The sequence below is a fragment of the Pseudophryne corroboree genome, chromosome 4 (genome assembly GCF_028390025.1).
Source record: "Pseudophryne corroboree isolate aPseCor3 chromosome 4, aPseCor3.hap2, whole genome shotgun sequence".
Classification (NCBI taxonomy): domain Eukaryota; kingdom Metazoa; phylum Chordata; class Amphibia; order Anura; family Myobatrachidae; genus Pseudophryne; species Pseudophryne corroboree.
In genome coordinates this window covers 223,631,547-223,650,903 of record NC_086447.1, presented here as the reverse complement: position 1 = coordinate 223,650,903, position 19,357 = coordinate 223,631,547, and positions in this window count along the sequence as shown.

Below are 19,357 nucleotides of genomic sequence, written 5' to 3'. Positions count from 1 at the left end.
ATCCTAGAGTATTAGCATTTATTTCACTGCACCCCTAGGATGAAAGTGTTTTATTGAGAAATTCTACAAAAAATACTAAAATATGTAAATATTCGGTACCTAATTTAGTTCTTTTGTATATACCATAAGTCTTCAACCTGTGGCCCTCCAGCTGCTGTGAAACTACACATCCCCGGATGCCCTTCCTCAGTTTTAGCATGCCCTAATAGCAAAACTGTTGCAGGGAATGCTGAGATGTGTAGATCCACAACAGCTGGAGAGCCACGGGTTGAAGACCCATGGTATATACCAATGTTCATATATGCTGCTGTTTTCATGCTCTGTCATGCCCTACTGTGCTCAATACTCCCATATGCCCTTCAGGCTTCCCACATCCCCCTTTGCTCTACTATTAGTTGTCTGTTTTTGTACCTTATGGGGGGTACACACGGAGAGATTTTTGCTTAATTTCTAAGCAATCTGACTACATTGCTTATAAATTAAGCACAGATCACTCCGTGTGTATGCCCCATAGCAATAGCGATGTGCGGCCCCGCGCGGCACTATCGCTGGCTCAGATCTTGACTGCATGCAGTCAAGATCTGGGTAGATCACAAGTCTCATTGAGCCCTGCAGTCTAGTTATTATTGGGCTAGCACACATTGCAGCGTGTGTACAGACACCCACTGCGATATGTGCTAAGCCCACATCAGGCTCAGCACACATCACGTTGAGCCCGAATCGGGCCGTGTGTACCCCCCTTTAGTTATTTTATTGGGGATCTATTGTGTATTGTTAGCTATCATATTTTCCTTAATGTGGTTATCCTCCTGTTCAATTTGTGTTTGTCTCCACTTCCACAGCTCTCCTCCCATCCCCGTACTGGTGTTGACAACCCCTTTTTAGCATTTTTTTTTTGTGTTAATTACTTTTGTAACTTCTTATCTCTCTGTTGATTCTTCTTCTTCTTGCCTTTCTAGCAGCCTCACCAACACCCAGGGCTTATTTTTCTCACTGTGTATCCATAGTAAGTTCTCCCCCTTTGGCTTTCTAGACCATCCCCACCCCACCCCCCACATAGTGGTCTTTCTGTGGGTCTTAAAAAGTGGATGTGGCCTTTCTCATACTGGTTTTCTGGTCTTTATCTCATTTGGTCTCTTGTGACTATTTTGCTTCTTAAAGCTCCTGATTTCCCATGGCTACTATGTTTTTTACTTTTAACATTAGAGGTCTAAACTGCTTGCAGAATTTGTCCACCCTGTACCAGACTTTTCATGGTTTAAAGCATCAGTCGTTCATACTCCAGATTTAGTCAGAAAATTTTATCTCAAGTGTCCGGCTAAGCCCCATCCCCATAGCCAGATTAAGGGGGGAATGCAGAGCATACTGTACTCCGGGCCCCCCTCTGTCAGGGGGCCACCTGGCCAGAGCACATTGACATCACTAGCTTTCTCTCTTATGCAGCAGCAGAATCAGACAGCCAGAATGCGAGCAGTACAGTATGCAGTGCAGGCAGAGACACAGGAGTATCAGATTTAATGAACTATCAATGGAATTTCCCAACCAGGGGGGATATAGGAGGGTGGATAGAGCTGTAAGTGACACTGGGTGGGATCCCTGTGTCACTTACAGCTCTTTCCACACCTGGTGTCTGAATCCTGTGTAACTTGTTATCTAATGAGGGTCTAGAGACACACACACACACACACACAGTCCTCCTGAGTCTTGTCCCAGTGTGTAAGTAGTACAAAGGCTGCTGCTATTTTTGCATGTGACAAGATAAATTACAGATTAAATTTTTCTATGTGTATTTTAAGGTTGTTTAAGTTGTCTTTGTTCCACTACAAGAACATTTTATAAAATAATTGTCTTTCAATTAAGTGTTTAGTTTAAATCTAATATACACCATTGGGCTAAATTTAATATCCACAATCCATACATCCCAACATGACCCATTCCAGGAGGGACAAAATGCTCTCTACCTGGACTTCAACTTAAGATATGATTGCAATTACCTTTGTTGAAACACCTTTCTTATCAATTAACTAGTTCAACACAGGTGACTACAATCATATATTAAGAGGGAAGTCCATGTAAAGATCATTTTGTTCCTCCTGGAATGTGTCATGTTGGGTGGTAAGCACAATCTTATGGTGCCCACACACTAAGCAATTCACAAACAATGCAATATCGTTTGTGATTTCCCTTGAACTCCCCTCGGGAGCTCCCTGGCAGTACCTGACTCACAATTTTGAAAAATAGTGGTTTTTAACGAACAATTTATAGTACGATATCTAAAGACATTTACAGACATTGCAGATCTTGACTGCAGCAGGTAATATCAGAGGATACATCTTACGAGCTACGGGGACACGCATCAGAGCATTATTGATAGAAGAGAACATACAATTTGCACTTTTGTGAACAATAAATCGTTATGATTTATAATTTTTGTCCAAATTGATGGTAAAATCGCTCAGTGTGTGGGCACCTTTATATACAGCCTCTACCTCCAATCCACCGGGGCCCTCCTGTATAAATTGCCCTGGGCACCCCAAAGGCTTAATCCGGCCCTGCCCATCCCAAGTGTCCAGTGGCCACTTGTGGAGGAGGGGACACTGTCACCAATAGTGCTCCGTACAGGGTTAAACATTCATTCATTTCTGAATCCAGACCTCCTTTCAAACTTATTTAGTGATTACCTGTTCACCTGGTCATTTATCTGGTCAGCCGGACCAATTAATTGAAACCACTCCTTTTATCAACCAGCCTCAGGGACCATCTCATTGCCCAAGCAACTGTATTCATCCCAAGGATTGTTCTAGGCTCTAGTGTATCCTGTGATAATTTTCCAGTGACAGCTCTGCTCCTCCATATACTTATGCCGTTACCTGCATTCCACCTGCTGCTGTTATTCATTTATCAACACTGCGGCCTCCACACTGAGTTACCATCCACTAGCACTGCGGTTTCTACGCTGCAGCACTTGCACCACCCAATGCTAGATACAAAAGATCCAACTGAAACAGATGTCCCAGACAGGCTACACGCCCATGGCACTCCGAGAAGCACGTGTTCCATGTGTGCACAGTAGTTGATGTGACAGTTTGATCCAGACCCAAATTATCCTCCATCAAGGGGCATATGGTGCAGTTCATGTAATTGATTTTCTATGTGTATGGGCAGTCCACTAATAATTAAGGGATGCCATAGCTTTTGGACTAGTGTCTAACTCAAAATCAGGCTCTGTAGTTGCCCCCCTGCAAACTATAAATTTGCATCTTCCCATACTTTACAAAGGGACAGCACATGCCGGAATAAAGGGGTGTGGTCTCACAATAGTACCCCCATTTAAAATTACCCCACACAGTAGCGCAATCTTATTCTCATTGCACTGCATGTAGTGCCCTTGTTTCATATTACACCACATAGTAGTGCCCCTTATTCACATTATTCTGCACAGTAGTACGCCTTACACATTGGGGGTCATTCTGACCTGATCGCATGCTGCAGATTATCGCAGCGGTGCGATCGGGTCAAAACTGTGCTTGCGCCAGCGCCGCACTGCGCCGACGCATGCCTGACGGCCAAAGGCCGCTACGATCGCCTCTGCCTGATTGACAGGCAGAGGCGGTCGCTGGGCGGGGGGGGGGGGGGCGGAACGGCAGCATTAGGCTGCCGTTTCGTGGGCGCGGTCCGGCCAACGCAGGCGTGGCCGGAGCGAACGGGGGCGGGCTGCAGCGGCTGCGTGACATCACACGCAGCCGCTGCTGGTCGGGGAGCGATGAGTAGCTCCCAGCCAGCATGCTAAAGCTGCGGTCGTCGGGAGCTACTCTTGAAGTGCAAAGGCATCGCCGATGTGCGATGCCTTTGCACTTCTGCCGGTGGGGGGTGGCACTGACATGCGGGGCGGGATAGCCCTGTGCTGGGCGTCCCCCCGCATGTCAGTGTTAATGATCGTAGCTGGGCTAAGTTTAGCACAGCTACGATCATCTCGGAATGACCCCCATAATGCCCACAGTAGCAATGCTGCTTACACAAATAATGCCTGCAGTAGTACCACCACTTATACACATAATGCCCACAGTAGTACCGCCGCTTATACACATAATGCCCACAGTAGTAGTGCCACTTATACATGTAATGCCCATAGTAGCAGTGCCGGTTATACACATAATGCCCACAGTAGTAGCACCTCTTATACACATAATGCGTACAGTAGTAGCACCTCATACATAATGGCCACATTAGTAGCAACCCTTATACACACAATGCCCACAGTAGTAGTACCACTTACACATAATACCCCAGTGGTAGTAGTGCTGCTTACACATATAATGCCCCCAGTAGTAGTGCCACTTACACACACAGGGGGTCATTCAGGTTGTACCTGTGACTATAAGCACTAAGTACCATTTTTAGGTACTTTGCACATTCACAGGACCTGTTCTGTGCATGCGTGGATGGGTCCTGGGGCATAGGATGCAGCCCGGTATCTGTATTTGTTGACAGTCGGATGTCATTTCAGGGGCAGGGAGGCAGTGACAACAGCCTTAATTTGTGAAAATGGAGTCATCTTGCCATCATTTTTGGGGTGGAAAAAGGTCATGGATCTCTATGCTTACACAGAGATTTCCTGGCCTCTGCGACAAGCGGCATATGCGGTACCATAGGTTCTGTAAGCCACCCAATGGTGACTGAGTGATCTGATGCTGCATCCTAGGATGCAGGACAGATCACTAGTACAGCAGGAGGTGTCTGCTTGTAAGAGATGCTTCCTACTGCATCACCATACAGCACTATCATTGCTGCTTCTACCCTAATCCAACTGTACATGAATGACCCCCACAATTCCCACAGTAGTAACGCCACTTACACACATAATACCCATAGCAGTAATACCGCTTAAACACATAATACCCACAGTAGTAGTGATGCTTATACTAGTGATGAGTGGGTTCGGTTCCTCGGAAACCGAACCCCCCCGAACTTCACCCATTTTACACGGGTCCGAGGCATACTCGGATTCTCCCGTATGGCTCGGTTAATCCGAGCGCGCCCGAACGTCATAATCCCGCTGTCGGATTCTCGCGAGATTCGGATTCTATATAAGCAGCCGCGCGTCGCCGCCATTTTCACTCGTGCATTGGAAATGTTAGGGAGAGGACGTGTCTGGCGTCCACTCCATTTATTAATAATATTTGTGCTGCTTATTGCTTAATTGTGGGGACTGGGGAGCAGCTGTATTATATAGGAGGAGTACAGTGCAGAGTTTTGCTGACCAGTGACCACCAGTATACGTTGTCTGCCTGAAAAACACTCCATATCTGTGTTCAGTGTGCTGCATATATCTGTGCTCACACTGCTTAATTGTGGGGACTGGGGAGCAGCTGTATTATATAGGAGTACAGTGCAGAGTTTTGCTGACCAGTGACCACCAGTATACGTTGTCTGCCTGAAAAACACTCCATATCTGTGCTCAGTGTGCTGCATTTCTCTATCGTCCTAGTGGATGCTGGGGTTCCTGAAAGGACCATGGGGAATAGCGGCTCCGCAGGAGACAGGGCACAAAAGTAAAGCTTTCCGATCAGGTGGTGTGCACTGGCTCCTCCCCCTATGACCCTCCTCCAAGCCAGTTAGATTTTTGTGCCCGGCCGAGAAGGGTGCAATCTAGGTGGCTCTCCTAAAGAGCTGCTTAGAGAAAGTTTAGCTTAGGTTTTTTATTTTACAGTGAGTCCTGCTGGCAACAGGATCACTGCAACGAGGGACTTAGGGGAGAAGAAGTGAACTCACCTGCGTGCAGGATGGATTGGCTTCTTGGCTACTGGACATCAGCTCCAGAGGGACGATCACAGGTACAGCCTGGATGGTCACCGGAGCCTCGCCGCCGGCCCCCTTGCAGATGCTGAAACATGAAGAGGTCCAGAATCGGCGGCAGAAGACTCCTCAGTCTTCTAAAGGTAGCGCACAGCACTGCAGCTGTGCGCCATTTTCCTCTCAGCACACTTCACACGGCAGTCACTGAGGGTGCAGGGCGCTGGGAGGGGAGCGCCCTGGGAGGCAAATGAAAACCTATTTGGCTAAAAAATACCTCACATATAGCCTCCGGGGCTATATGGAGATATTTAACCCCTGCCAGAATACACTAAAGAGCGGGAGACGAGCCCGCCGGAAAAGGGGCGGGGCCTATCTCCTCAGCACACAGCGCCATTTTCCTTACACAGCTCCGCTGGTCAGGACGGCTCCCAGGTCTCTCCCCTGCACTGCACTACAGAAACAGGGTAAAACAAGAGAGGGGGGGCAAAATAGTGGCAAAAATTATATTATAAAAGCAGCTATACAGGGAGCACTTATTATAAGGCTATCCCTGTCATATATAGCGCTTTTGGTGTGTGCTGGCAAACTCTCCCTCTGTCTCCCCAAAGGGCTAGTGGGGTCCTGTCTTCGTTAAGAGCATTCCCTGTGTGTCTGCTGTGTGTCGATACGTGTGTGCCGACATGTATGAGGACGATATTGGTGTGGAGGCGGAGCAATTGCCAAATATGGGGATGTCACCTCCTAGGGGGTCGACACCAGAATGGATGCCTTTATTTATGGAATTACGGGATAGTGTCAACACGCTAAAGCAGTCGTTTGTCGACATGAGACGGCCGGACAATCAGTTAGTGCCTGTCCAGGCGCCTCAAACACCGTCAGGGGCTGTAAAACGCCCTTTGCCTCAGTCGGTCGACACAGACCCAGACACAGGCACTGATTCCAGTGGCGACGGTGACGAATCAACCGTATTTTCCAGTAGGGCCACACGTTATATGATTTTGGCAATGAAGGAGGCGTTACATTTAGCTGATACTACTGGTACCACTAAACAGGGTATTATGTGGGGTGTGAAAAAACTACCTATAGTTTTTCCTGAATCAGAAGAACTAAATGATGTATGTGATGAAGCGTGGGTTGCCCCCGATAAAAAGATGCTAATTTCAAAGAAGTTATTAGCTTTATACCCTTTCCCGTCAGAGGTTAGGGCGCGCTGGGAAACACCTCCTAGGGTGGATAAGGCGCTCACACGCTTATCTAAACAAGTGGCGTTACCCTCTCCTGAGACGGCCGCACTTAAAGATCCAACAGATAGGAGGATGGAAAATATCCAAAAAAGTATATACACACATACAGGTGTTATACTACGACCAGCTATAGCGTCAGCCTGGATGTGCAGTGCTGGAGTAGTTTGGTCAGAGTCCCTGATTGAAAATATTGATACCCTGGATAGGGACAATGTTTTACTGTCTTTAGAGCAAATAAAGGATGCATTTCTTTATATGCGTGATGCACAGAGGGATATCTGCACACTGGCATCACGGGTAAGTGCTATGTCCATTTCGGCCAGAAGAAGTTTATGGACGCGACAGTGGTCAGGCGATGCGGACTCAAAACGGCATATGGAAGTTTTGCCGTATAAAGGGGAGGAGTTATTTGGAGTCGGTCTATCAGATTTGGTGGCCACGGCTACAGCCGGGAAATCCACCTTTTTACCTCAAGCTACTCCCCAACAGAAAAAGACACCGACTTTTCAACCGCAGTCCTTTCGTTCCTTTAAAAACAAGAGAGCAAAGGGATATTCATATCTGCCACGAGGCAGAGGAAGGGGGAAGAGACACCAACAGGCAGCTCCTTCCCAGGAACAGAAGCCCTCCCCCGCTTCTACAAAAGCCTCAGCATGACGCTGGGGCTTCTCAAGCGGACTCGGGGGCGGTGGGCGGTCGTCTCAAGCATTTCAGCGCGCAGTGGGCTCACTCGCAGGTAGATCCCTGGATCCTGCAGATAATATCTCAGGGGTACAGGTTGGAACTAGAGACAGATCCGCCTCGCCGTTTCCTGAAGTCTGCTTTACCAACGTCCCCCTCCGAAAGGGAGACGGTTTTGGAAGCCATTCACAAGCTGTACTCTCAGCAGGTGATAGTCAAGGTACCTCTTCTACAACAGGGAAAGGGGTATTATTCCACTCTATTTGTGGTACCGAAGCCGGACGGCTCGGTAAGACCTATTCTAAATCTGAAGTCCTTGAACCTGTACATAAAGAAGTTCAAGTTCAAAATGGAGTCACTCAGAGCAGTGATAGCGAACCTGGAAGAAGGGGACTTTATGGTGTCCTTGGACATCAAGGATGCGTACCTCCACGTTCCAATTTACCCCTCACACCAGGGGTACCTCAGGTTCGTTGTACAAAACTGTCACTATCAGTTTCAGACGCTGCCGTTCGGATTGTCCACGGCACCTCGGGTCTTTACAAAGGTAATGGCCGAGATGATGATTCTTCTTCGAAGAAAAGGCGTATTAATTATCCCATACTTGGACGATCTCCTAATAAGGGCAAGGTCCAGAGAACAGCTAGAGAGGGGATTAGCACTGTCTCAAGAAGTGCTAAAACAACACGGCTGGATTCTGAATATTCCAAAATCCCAGTTAATGCCGACAACTCGTCTGCTGTTCCTAGGGATGATTCTGGACACGGTTCAGAAAAAGGTTTTTCTCCCGGAGGAAAAAGCCAAGGAGTTGTCCGAGCTTGTCAGGAACCTCCTAAAACCAGGAAAGGTGTCTGTACATCAATGCACAAGAGTCCTGGGAAAAATGGTGGCTTCTTACGAAGCAATTCCATTCGGCAGATTCCATGCACGAATTTTCCAGAGGGATCTGTTAGACAAATGGTCAGGGTCGCATCTTCAGATGCACCAGCGGATAACCCTGTCTCCAAGGACAAGGGTATCTCTTCTGTGGTGGTTGCAGAGTGCTCATCTATTGGAGGGCCGCAGATTCGGCATACAGGATTGGATCCTGGTGACCACGGACGCCAGCCTGAGAGGCTGGGGAGCAGTCACACAAGGAAGAAACTTCCAGGGAGTGTGGACGAGCCTGGAAACGTCTCTTCACATAAACATTCTGGAACTAAGAGCAATCTACAATGCTCTAAGCCAGGCAGAACCTCTGCTTCAAGGAAAACCGGTGTTGATCCAGTCGGACAACATCACGGCAGTCGCCCATGTGAACAGACAGGGCGGCACAAGAAGCAGGAGTGCAATGGCAGAAGCTGCAAGGATTCTTCGCTGGGCAGAGAATCATGTGATAGCACTGTCAGCAGTGTTCATCCCGGGAGTGGACAACTGGGAAGCAGACTTCCTCAGCAGACACGACCTTCACCCGGGAGAGTGGGGACTTCATCCGGAAGTCTTCCACATGCTGGTAACCCGTTGGGAAAGACCAATGGTGGACATGATGGCGTCTCGCCTCAACAAAAAACTGGACAGGTATTGCGCCAGGTCAAGAGATCCGCAGGCAATAGCTGTGGACGCGCTGGTAACGCCTTGGGTGTACCAGTCGGTGTATGTGTTTCCTCCTCTGCCTCTCATACCAAAAGTATTGAGAATTATACGGCAAAGAGGCGTAAGAACGATACTAGTGGTTCCGGATTGGCCAAGAAGGACTTGGTACCCGGAACTTCAAGAGATGATCACGGAAGATCCGTGGCCTCTACCTCTAAGGAGGGACTTGCTTCAGCAGGGTCCCTGTCTGTTTCAAGACTTACCGCGGCTGCGTTTGACGGCATGGCGGTTGAACGCCGGATCCTAAAGGAAAAAGGCATGCCGGAAGAAGTCATTCCTACTTTGATTAAAGCAAGGAAGGAAGTAACCGTGCAACACTATCACCGCATTTGGCGAAGATATGTTGCGTGGTACGAGGATCGGAGTGCTCCGACGGAGGAATTTCAACTGGGTCGATTCCTACATTTCCTGCAATCAGGATTGTCTATGGGTCTCAAATTGGGATCTATTAAGGTTCAAATTTCGGCCCTGTCGATTTTCTTTCAAAAAGAATTGGCTTCAGTTCCTGAAGTCCAGACTTTTGTTAAGGGAGTGCTGCATATACAGCCTCCTGTGGTGCCTCCAGTGGCACCGTGGGATCTCAATGTGGTTTTGGAATTTCTAAAATCTCATTGGTTTGAACCACTAAAAAAGGTGGATTTAAAATATCTCACATGGAAAGTGACCATGTTACTAGCCCTGGCTTCGGCCAGGAGAGTGTCAGAACTGGCAGCTTTATCTTACAAAAGCCCATATCTGATTTTCCATTCGGACAGGGCAGAACTGCGGACTCGTCCGCATTTTCTCCCTAAGGTGGTGTCAGCATTTCATCTGAACCGGCCTATTGTAGTGCCTGCGGCTACAAGTGACTTGGAGGACTCCAAGTTACTGGACGTTGTCAGAGCATTAAAAATATATATTGCAAGGACAGCTGGAGTCAGAAAATCTGACTCGTTGTTTATATTGTATGCACCCAACAAGATGGGTGCTCCTGCGTCTAAGCAGACGATTGCTCGTTGGATCTGTAGCACAATCCAACTTGCACATTCTGTGGCAGGCCTGCCACAGCCTAAATCTGTAAAGGCCCACTCCACAAGGAAGGTGGGCTCATCTTGGGCGGCTGCCCGAGGGGTCTCGGCATTACAACTTTGCCGAGCAGCTACGTGGTCAGGGGAGAACACGTTTGTAAAATTTTACAAATTTGATACTCTGGCTAAGGAGGACCTGGAGTTCTCTCATTCGGTGCTGCAGAGTCATCCGCACTCTCCCGCCCGTTTGGGAGCTTTGGTATAATCCCCATGGTCCTTTCAGGAACCCCAGCATCCACTAGGACGATAGAGAAAATAAGAATTTACTTACCGATAATTCTATTTCTCGGAGTCCGTAGTGGATGCTGGGCGCCCATCCCAAGTGCGGATTATCTGCAATAATTGTACATAGTTATTGTTAACTAATTCGGGTTATTGTTAAGAAGCCATCTTTCAGAGGCTCCTCTGTTATCATACTGTTAACTGGTTTTGATCACAAGTTGTACGGTGTGATTGGTGTGGCTGGTATGAGTCTTACCCGGGATTCAAAATTCCTCCCTTATTGTGTACGCTCGTCCGGGCACAGTACCTAACTGGCTTGGAGGAGGGTCATAGGGGGAGGAGCCAGTGCACACCACCTGATCGGAAAGCTTTACTTTTGTGCCCTGTCTCCTGCGGAGCCGCTATTCCCCATGGTCCTTTCAGGAACCCCAGCATCCACTACGGACTCCGAGAAATAGAATTATCGGTAAGTAAATTCTTATTATATCTGTGCTCACACTGCTTAATTGTGGGGACTGGGGAGCAGCTGTATTATATAGGAGGAGTACACTGCAGAGTTTTGCTGACCAGTGACCACCAGTATACGTTGTCTGCCTGAAAAACACTCCATATCTGTGCTCAGTGTGTTGCATATATCTGTACTCACACTGCTTAATTGTGGGGACTGGGGAGCAGCTGTATTATATAGGAGGAGTACAGTGCAGAGTTTTGCTGACCAGTGACCACCAGTATACGTTGTCTGCCTGAAAAACACTCCATATCTGTGCTCAGTGTGCTGCATATATCTGTGCTCACACTGCTTAATTGTGGGGACTGGGGAGCACCTGTATTATATAGGAGGAGTACACTGCAGAGTTTTGCTGACCAGTGACCACCAGTATACGTTGTCTGCCTGAAAAACACTCCATATCTGTGCTCAGTGTGCTGCATATATCTGTGCTCCCACTGCTTAATTGTGGGGACTGGGGAGCAGCTGTATTATATAGGAGGAGTACAGTGCAGAGTTTTGCTGACCAGTGACCACCAGTATACGTTGTCTGCCTGAAAAACACTCCATATCTGTGCTCAGTGTGCTGCATATATCTGTGCTCACACTGCTTAATTGTGGGGACTGGGGAGCAGCTGTATTATATAGGAGGAGTACAGTGCAGAGTTTTGCTGACCAGTGACCACCAGTATACGTTGTCTGCCTGAAAAACACTCCATATCTGTGCTCAGTGTGCTGCATATATCTGTGCTCACACTGCTTAATTGTGGGGACTGGGGAGTAGCTGTATTATATAGGAGGAGTACAGTGCAGAGTTTTGCTGACCAGTGACCACCAGTATACGTTGTCTGCCTGAAAAACACTCCATATCTGTGCTCAGTGTGCTGCATATATCTGTGCTCACACTGCTTTATTGTGGGCACTGGGGACCACCAGTATATTATATAGGAGGAGTACAGTGCAGAGTTTTGCTGACAGTGACCACCAGTATATATAGCAGTACGGTACGGAAGGCCACTGCTCTACCTACCTCTGTGTCGTCAAGTATACTATCCATCCATACCTGTGGTGCATTTCAGTTGTGCGCAGTATATATAGTAGTAGGCCATTGCTATTGATACTGGCATATAATTCCACACATTAAAAAATGGAGAACAAAAATGTGGAGGTTAAAATAGGGAAAGATCAAGATCCACTTCCACCTCGTGCTGAAGCTGCTGCCACTAGTCATGGCCGAGACGATGAAATGCCATCAACGTCGTCTGCCAAGGCCGATGCCCAATGTCATAGTAGAGAGCATGTAAAATCCAAAAAACAAAAGTTCAGTAAAATGACCCAAAAATCTAAATTGAAAGCGTCTGATGAGAAGCGTAAACTTGCCAATATGCCATTTACAACACTGAGTGGCAAGGAACGGCTGAGGCCCTGGCTTATGTTCATGGCTAGTGGTTCAGATTCACATGAGGATGGAAGCACTCATCCTCTCACTAGAAAAATGAAAAGACTTAAGCTGGCAAAAGCACAGCAAAGAACTGTGCGTTCTTCTAAATAACAAATCCCCAAGGAGAGTCCAATTGTGTCGGTTGCGATGCCTGACCTTCCCAACACTGGAGGGGAAGAGCTTGCGCCTTCCACCATTTGCACGCCCCCTGCAAGTGCTGAAAGGAGCACCCGCAGTCCTGTTCCAGATAGTCAAATTGAAGATGTCACTGTTGAAGTACACCAGGATGAGGATATGGGTGTTGCTGGCGCTGGGGAGGAAATTGACAAGGAGGATTCTGATGGTGAGGTGGTTTGTTTAAGTCAGGCACCCGGGGAGATACCTGTTGTCTGTGGGACGAATATGGCCATTGACATGCCTGGTCAATATACAAAAAAAAAATCACCTCTTCGTGTGGAATTATTTCAACACAAATGCGGACAACAGGTGTCAAGCCGTGTGTTGCCTTTGTCAAGCTGTAATAAGTAGGGGTAAGGACGTTAACAACCTAATAACATCCTCCCTTATACGAAACCTGGACCGCATTCATCAGAAGTCAGTGACAAGTTCAAAAACTTTGGATGACAGCGGAAGCAGTCCACTGACCACTAAATCCCTTCTTCTTGTAACCAAGCTCCTGCAAACCACACCACCAACTCCCTCAGTATCAATTTCCTCCTTACACAGGAAAGCCAATAGTCCTGCAGGCCATGTCACTGGCAAGTCTGACGAGTCCTCTCCTGCCTGGGATTCCTCCGATGCATCCTTGAGTGTAACGCCTACTGCTGCTGGCGCTGCTGTTGTTGCTGCTGGGAGTCGATCGGCATCCCAGAGGGGAAGTCGGAAGACCACTTGTACTACTTCCAGTAAGCAATTGACTGTCCAACAGTCCTTTGCGAGGAAGATGAAATATCACAGCAGTCATCCTGCTGCAAAGCGGATAACTCAGGTCTTGTCAGCCTGGGTGGTGAGAAACGTGGTTCCGGTATCCACCGATAATTCAGAGGCAACTAGAGACTTGATTGAGGTACTGTGTCCCCGGTACCAAATACCATCTAGGTTCCATTTCTCTAGGCAGGCGATACCGAAAATGTACACAGACCTCAGAAAAAGAGTCACCAGTGTCCTAAAAAATGCAGTTGTACCCAATGTCCACTTAACCACGGACATGTGGACAAGTGGAGCAGGGCAGACTCAGGACTATATTACTGTGACAGCCCACTGGGTAGATGTATTGCCTCCCGCAGCAAGAACAGCAGCGACGGCACCAGTAGCAGCATCTCGCAAAAGCCAACTCGTTCCTAGGCAGGCTACGCTTTGTATCACCGCTTTCCATAAGAGGCACACAGCTGACAACCTCTTACGGAAACTGAGGAACATCATCGCAGAATGGCTTACCCCAATTGGACTCTCCTGGGGATTTGTGACATCGGACAATGCCAGCAATATTGTGCGTGCATTACATCTGGGCAAATTCCAGCACGTCCCATGTTTTGCACATACATTGAATTTGGTGGTGCAGAATTATTTAAAAAACGACAGGGGCGTGCAAGAGATGCTGTCGGTGGCCCGAAGAATTGCGGGCCACTTTCGGCTTTCAGCCAACGCGTGCCGAAGACTGGAGCACCAGCAAACAGTCCTGAACCTGCCCTGCCATCATCTGAAGCAAGAGGTGGTAACGTGGTGGAATTCAACCCTCTATATGCTTCAGAGGATGGAGGAGCAGCAAAAGGCCATTCAAGCCTATACATCTGCCCACGATATAGGCAAAGGAGGGGGAATGCACCTGACTCAAGCGCAGTGGAGAATGATTTCAACGTTGTGCATGGTTCTGCAACCCTTTGAACTTGCCACACGTGAAGTCAGTTCAGACACTGCCAGCCTGAGTCAGGTCATTCCCCTCATCAGGCTTTTGCAGAAGAAGCTGGAGACATTGAAGGAGGAGCTAAAACAGAGCGATTCCGCTAGGCATGTGGGACTTGTGGATGGAGCCCTTAATTTGCTTAACCAGGATTCACGGGTGGTCAATCTGTTGAAATTAGAGTACTACATTTTGGCCACCGTGCTCGATCCTAGATTTAAAACCTACGTTGTATCTCTCTTTCCGGCAGACACAAGTCTGCAGAGGTTCAAAGACCTGCTGGTGAGAAAATTGTCAAGTCAAGCGGAACGTGACCCGTCAACAGCTCCTCCTTCACATTCTCCCGCAACTGGGGGTGCTAGGAAAAGGCTAAGAATTCCGAGCCCACCCGCTGGCGGTGATGCAGGGCAGTCTGGAGCGAGTGCTGACATTGGCCGCGGACCCGAATCCAAAACCAAAACACAAAACCCAAAATTTTTTCGGTGCACATCACTAGCTTATACACATAATGTCCACAGTAGTAGCACCGCTTATATATATAATGCCCACAGTAGTAGTGCCACTTACACAAAATGCCTACAGTAGTAGCGCTGCTTCTACTCATAATGCCCACAGTAGTAGCACCAATTATACACACAATGTCTGCAGTAGTAGTGTTGCTTATACGCATAATGCCCACAGTAGTAGCACCCCTTATAAATAATGCCCACAGAAGTGCCACTTGTACACATAATGCCAACAGTAGTAGTGCCAATTATACACAGAATGCCCACAGCAGTAGAATCCCTTATACATAATACCTACAGAAGTGCCAATTATACACATGTTGACAGTAGTAACACAATTTATACACATAATGCCTACAGTAGTAGCATCTCTTATACATAATGTCCACAGTAGTACCACTTGTACACATAATGCCCACAGTAGTAGCACCGCTTATACATATAATGCCCACAGTAGTATCTTCCCTTATACATAATGTCCACAGTAGTGACACTTATACACATAATGCCCACAGTAGTGCCACTTATACACATAGTGCCCACAGTAGTAGCACCACTTATACACATAATGCCCACAGTAGTAGTGCCCCTTATACATAATGCCAACTGTAGTGCCACTTATACACATACTGCCTATAGTAGTGCCACTTATATACAAAAGGCCCACACATACAGACTTTCTCACTCTCTTTCCCTCAACTTAACTAAAGGTGTGTACACACTGGCTGATATATTGGCCATTCTCTTGAACAGCCGATACATCGCGGGTCTGTCGGCCAGTGTGTACGAGCGATATGTCTGTTAACTCAGTCGTTCTATATTGGCACACAAGCTGCAGCAGCCAGTGGTGACTGACAGCTGAACTGGGCGGGCATGTATAAATGCCTGCCCAGTTCATGACGTCAGTCCCCGACGGATCAGGCAGTGTGTCTGCACAACACACTGCCTGATCCAGCAGTTCAATTGATCTGCAGATAAATCTGTAGGTGTGTACCCAGCATAATAAAGTCTGGCTGGCCAGATCTGTAACAGCTCATCTTCTCCCTCTGAAATACAGCAATTCTGGTCCCATTTAGCTCCGCCCATATTCTCTGTAAAGCACTGCAGAATATGTGTGCACTATATAAATAGTTGGCAATAAATAAGGTGTTCCTGTAGCATTTCATAAAGTTCTAACTTTAAGCCTTGACTGGGTCTTAAAGTAAAAGTCACTTTACTGCATTACACTATATTGTTTTAGACACAGCAACTGTGCTAGAAGATGCTATTGCTGCATAAGGTGTCTTGCATAAATAGATGCCTTCTGCATGCTTGTAAGATTCACTGCTGCTCCAAAGATGCCGCATCAGTATACATATGTGAACATCGGCCATCTGAGTAACCCTCAACACTGCCAAATGCTGCCTCTTCTTGTCCTCAAACGGGCACCGCCTGTCAATTAGCCTGCAGCTTAGGGGTATTGTGTGATATGCTGCAAGACCTGTTCTGCACAAGCACTCTCACCATCACACCCATAAAATCCAACGAATTTGATGCCACTTTAATCAAAGAGGATAAACTGTACTCTTAATGCTTTTAGCTTTGTTATATAGAAATTAAGGTATAATTTAAATGGGTATGGGACTCAGGGTCGACAGTGTCTAGGTCGACACCCATTAGGTTGACACCTATTGGTCGACAGTGGCTACATCGGCTCTAGAAATAGGTTGACACAACCATTAGGTCGACATGAACATAGTCGACATGAAAAAAGGTCGACATGAGTTTTAATGTTTTTTTGGTGTCATTTCTTTGTAAAGTGACCGGGAACCCCAATTAGTGCACCGTGTCCCATCGCATGGCTCATCTCGCTCGCCATGCTTCGGGCAAGGTGTGTCGCTATGCTACCGCTGCGCCCAGCACAGGTTACCATTCCCAATCGTAGTCCACGTGGATCGTGAAGTATGAAAAAGTTTTTAAAAAAATGTAAAATGTGAAAAACTTATGTCGACCTTTTTGCATGTTGACATTGTTCATGTCGACCTAATAGTCATGTTGACCTTATTTCTAGTGTCGACCTAGTCACTGTCGACCAATAGGTGTCGACCTAAGTGGTGTCGACCCAGAGTCTGGATACCATTGAAATATGGTCCTTCAAAACAGGTTCTATCAATAACAACCCCTAGTTCTTTATATAAAATTAGTTTTCTTAATAAATGTATACTTTTTTTGGCAGATTTTGAATATAACTTATAATTCCTACTCATTCATTCATCAATTGACTGTAGTTTTTTGTTATTGTTTTCTTTCTAATAACCTGTCCTAGAATTTGTTATTCAGCCTGTTGGTCTCTAAATACCTCTACTTTGGAGTTATTACAATGGATACATGTAAACTGACTGTTTCGAATGCTCTTCAGTCAATTCTAAAGATGATTGTTGAAAGAGTTAATATACAACTTGTATGCAGATTGCTCTTCATACCATATTTTTGTACCAATTTCACTATTTACAATATATATGTCTAAATAACAAAGTATTTTAGTTCCGCTAGTCAAAAGATAGTTGTAAAATGTATTGATTCTGGTTTAAATATGCAGAGAATCTTTCATAAGACTTTTAATTACTGTTCCTATAAAAAGAATGCCATCTATATGGCACTCCCATGATATCAGGATTACCCCAAAGGGGTGATTAGGCCATATGGAGAGGTCCTCCTAATGTGCAGTAAAAAGATTTGCATAGCTAGGCGTGAACCTGGTAGCCATGATGGTTCCCATTTTATGTCTCCTAATTATAAAAGCAAATATTTGTATTTTCTCTTTCACTATTTGTGTTTGATCACTTTAGTTCATGTGCAAAGTTTGCATTAAAGCTTATTAATTCAGTACACTACATGGTATAAGAAAGAAAATATTTTATTGATTTTTGGGGTTTAACTTTTTAAGGTGTGTACACATGGGCCCTCATTCCGAGTTGATCGGTCGCAAGGCGAATTTAGCAGAGTTACACACGCTAAGCCGCCGCCTACTGGGAGTGTATCTTAGCATCTTAAAATTGCGACCGATGTATTCGCAATATTGCGATCACAAACTACTTAGCAGTTTTAGAGTAGCTCCACACTTACTCTGCCTGTGCGATCAGTTCAGTGCTTGTCGTTCCTGGTTTGACGTCACAAACACACCCAGCGTTCGCCCAACCACTCCCCCGTTTCTCCGGCCACTCCTGCGTTTTTTCCGGAAACGGTAGCGTTTTCAGCCACACGCCCATAAAACGCCATGTTTTCGCCCAGTAACACCCATTTCCTGTCAATCACATTACGATCGCCGGAGCGATGAAAAAGCCGTGAGTAAAAATACTTTCTTCATAGCAAAGATACTTGGCGCAGTCGCAGTGCGAATATTGCGCATGCGCACTAAGCGGAATTTCACTGCGATGCGATGAAAAATACCGAGCGAACGACTCGGAATGAGGGCCATGGTGAGATCCTTTCTATGCCCAATTTTGACTATGCAATTTCCCTTGAACTCCCCCAGAGCCCAGATAGCACACATAGCACAGATTTTGACTATCTGCACTTTTGATTTTGTCTACGTACGATTTTGACTAAGTGCAAATTTTTACTAAACGTTGTACTAGAAAGTCAAGATTGATTTGCCTGCACAGTCTATCTAGCCTTGCGATACCGACCCCATGGGAGTGCACATCGGGATCAAATCGGTATCGCAAGCTGCTTACACCTTGAGATGTGCACTAACTTTCCTTAAGATTTTGACTATATAGATTTATTTCACCGTGTGTACACACCTTTAGTTAAAAAGAAAATAACTATCTGTCATATTTATCCAATAAGTTTATTCCATTTCACTGAATTATTATCACCTAGCTTACTGTATACAGTATTTGTCAAATGTGAGTATATACATTAAATGGAATCACTATTCTTTCCTATGACTACTTTGTCTTTATACAACTAACCGGTGTCTTCATCCCCAGGCAATGCAGCTCCAGCTAAAACATATAACCACATATAGTTTCAAAGAAACCATGTCTTAATCTTGTCAAACAGATGTTTCATCTGCAAAAGATGGGCCTAATTCAGACCTGATCGCAGCAGCAAAACAAATCTGTAATGGGCAAAACCATATGCACTGCAGGGCGGGCAGATATAACATGTGCAGAGAGAGTTAGATTTGGGTGGGTAGTGTTCCAACTGAAATCTAAATTGCAGTGTAAAAATAAAGCAGCCAGTATTTACTGTACACAGAATCAAAATATCCCACCCAAATCGAACTCTCCCTGCACATGTTGTATCTGCCCTACCTGCAGTGCACATGGTTTAGCCAGTTAGAGAAAGATTTTGCTGCTGCGATAAGCTCTGAATTAGGCCCAAAGAGTAGATT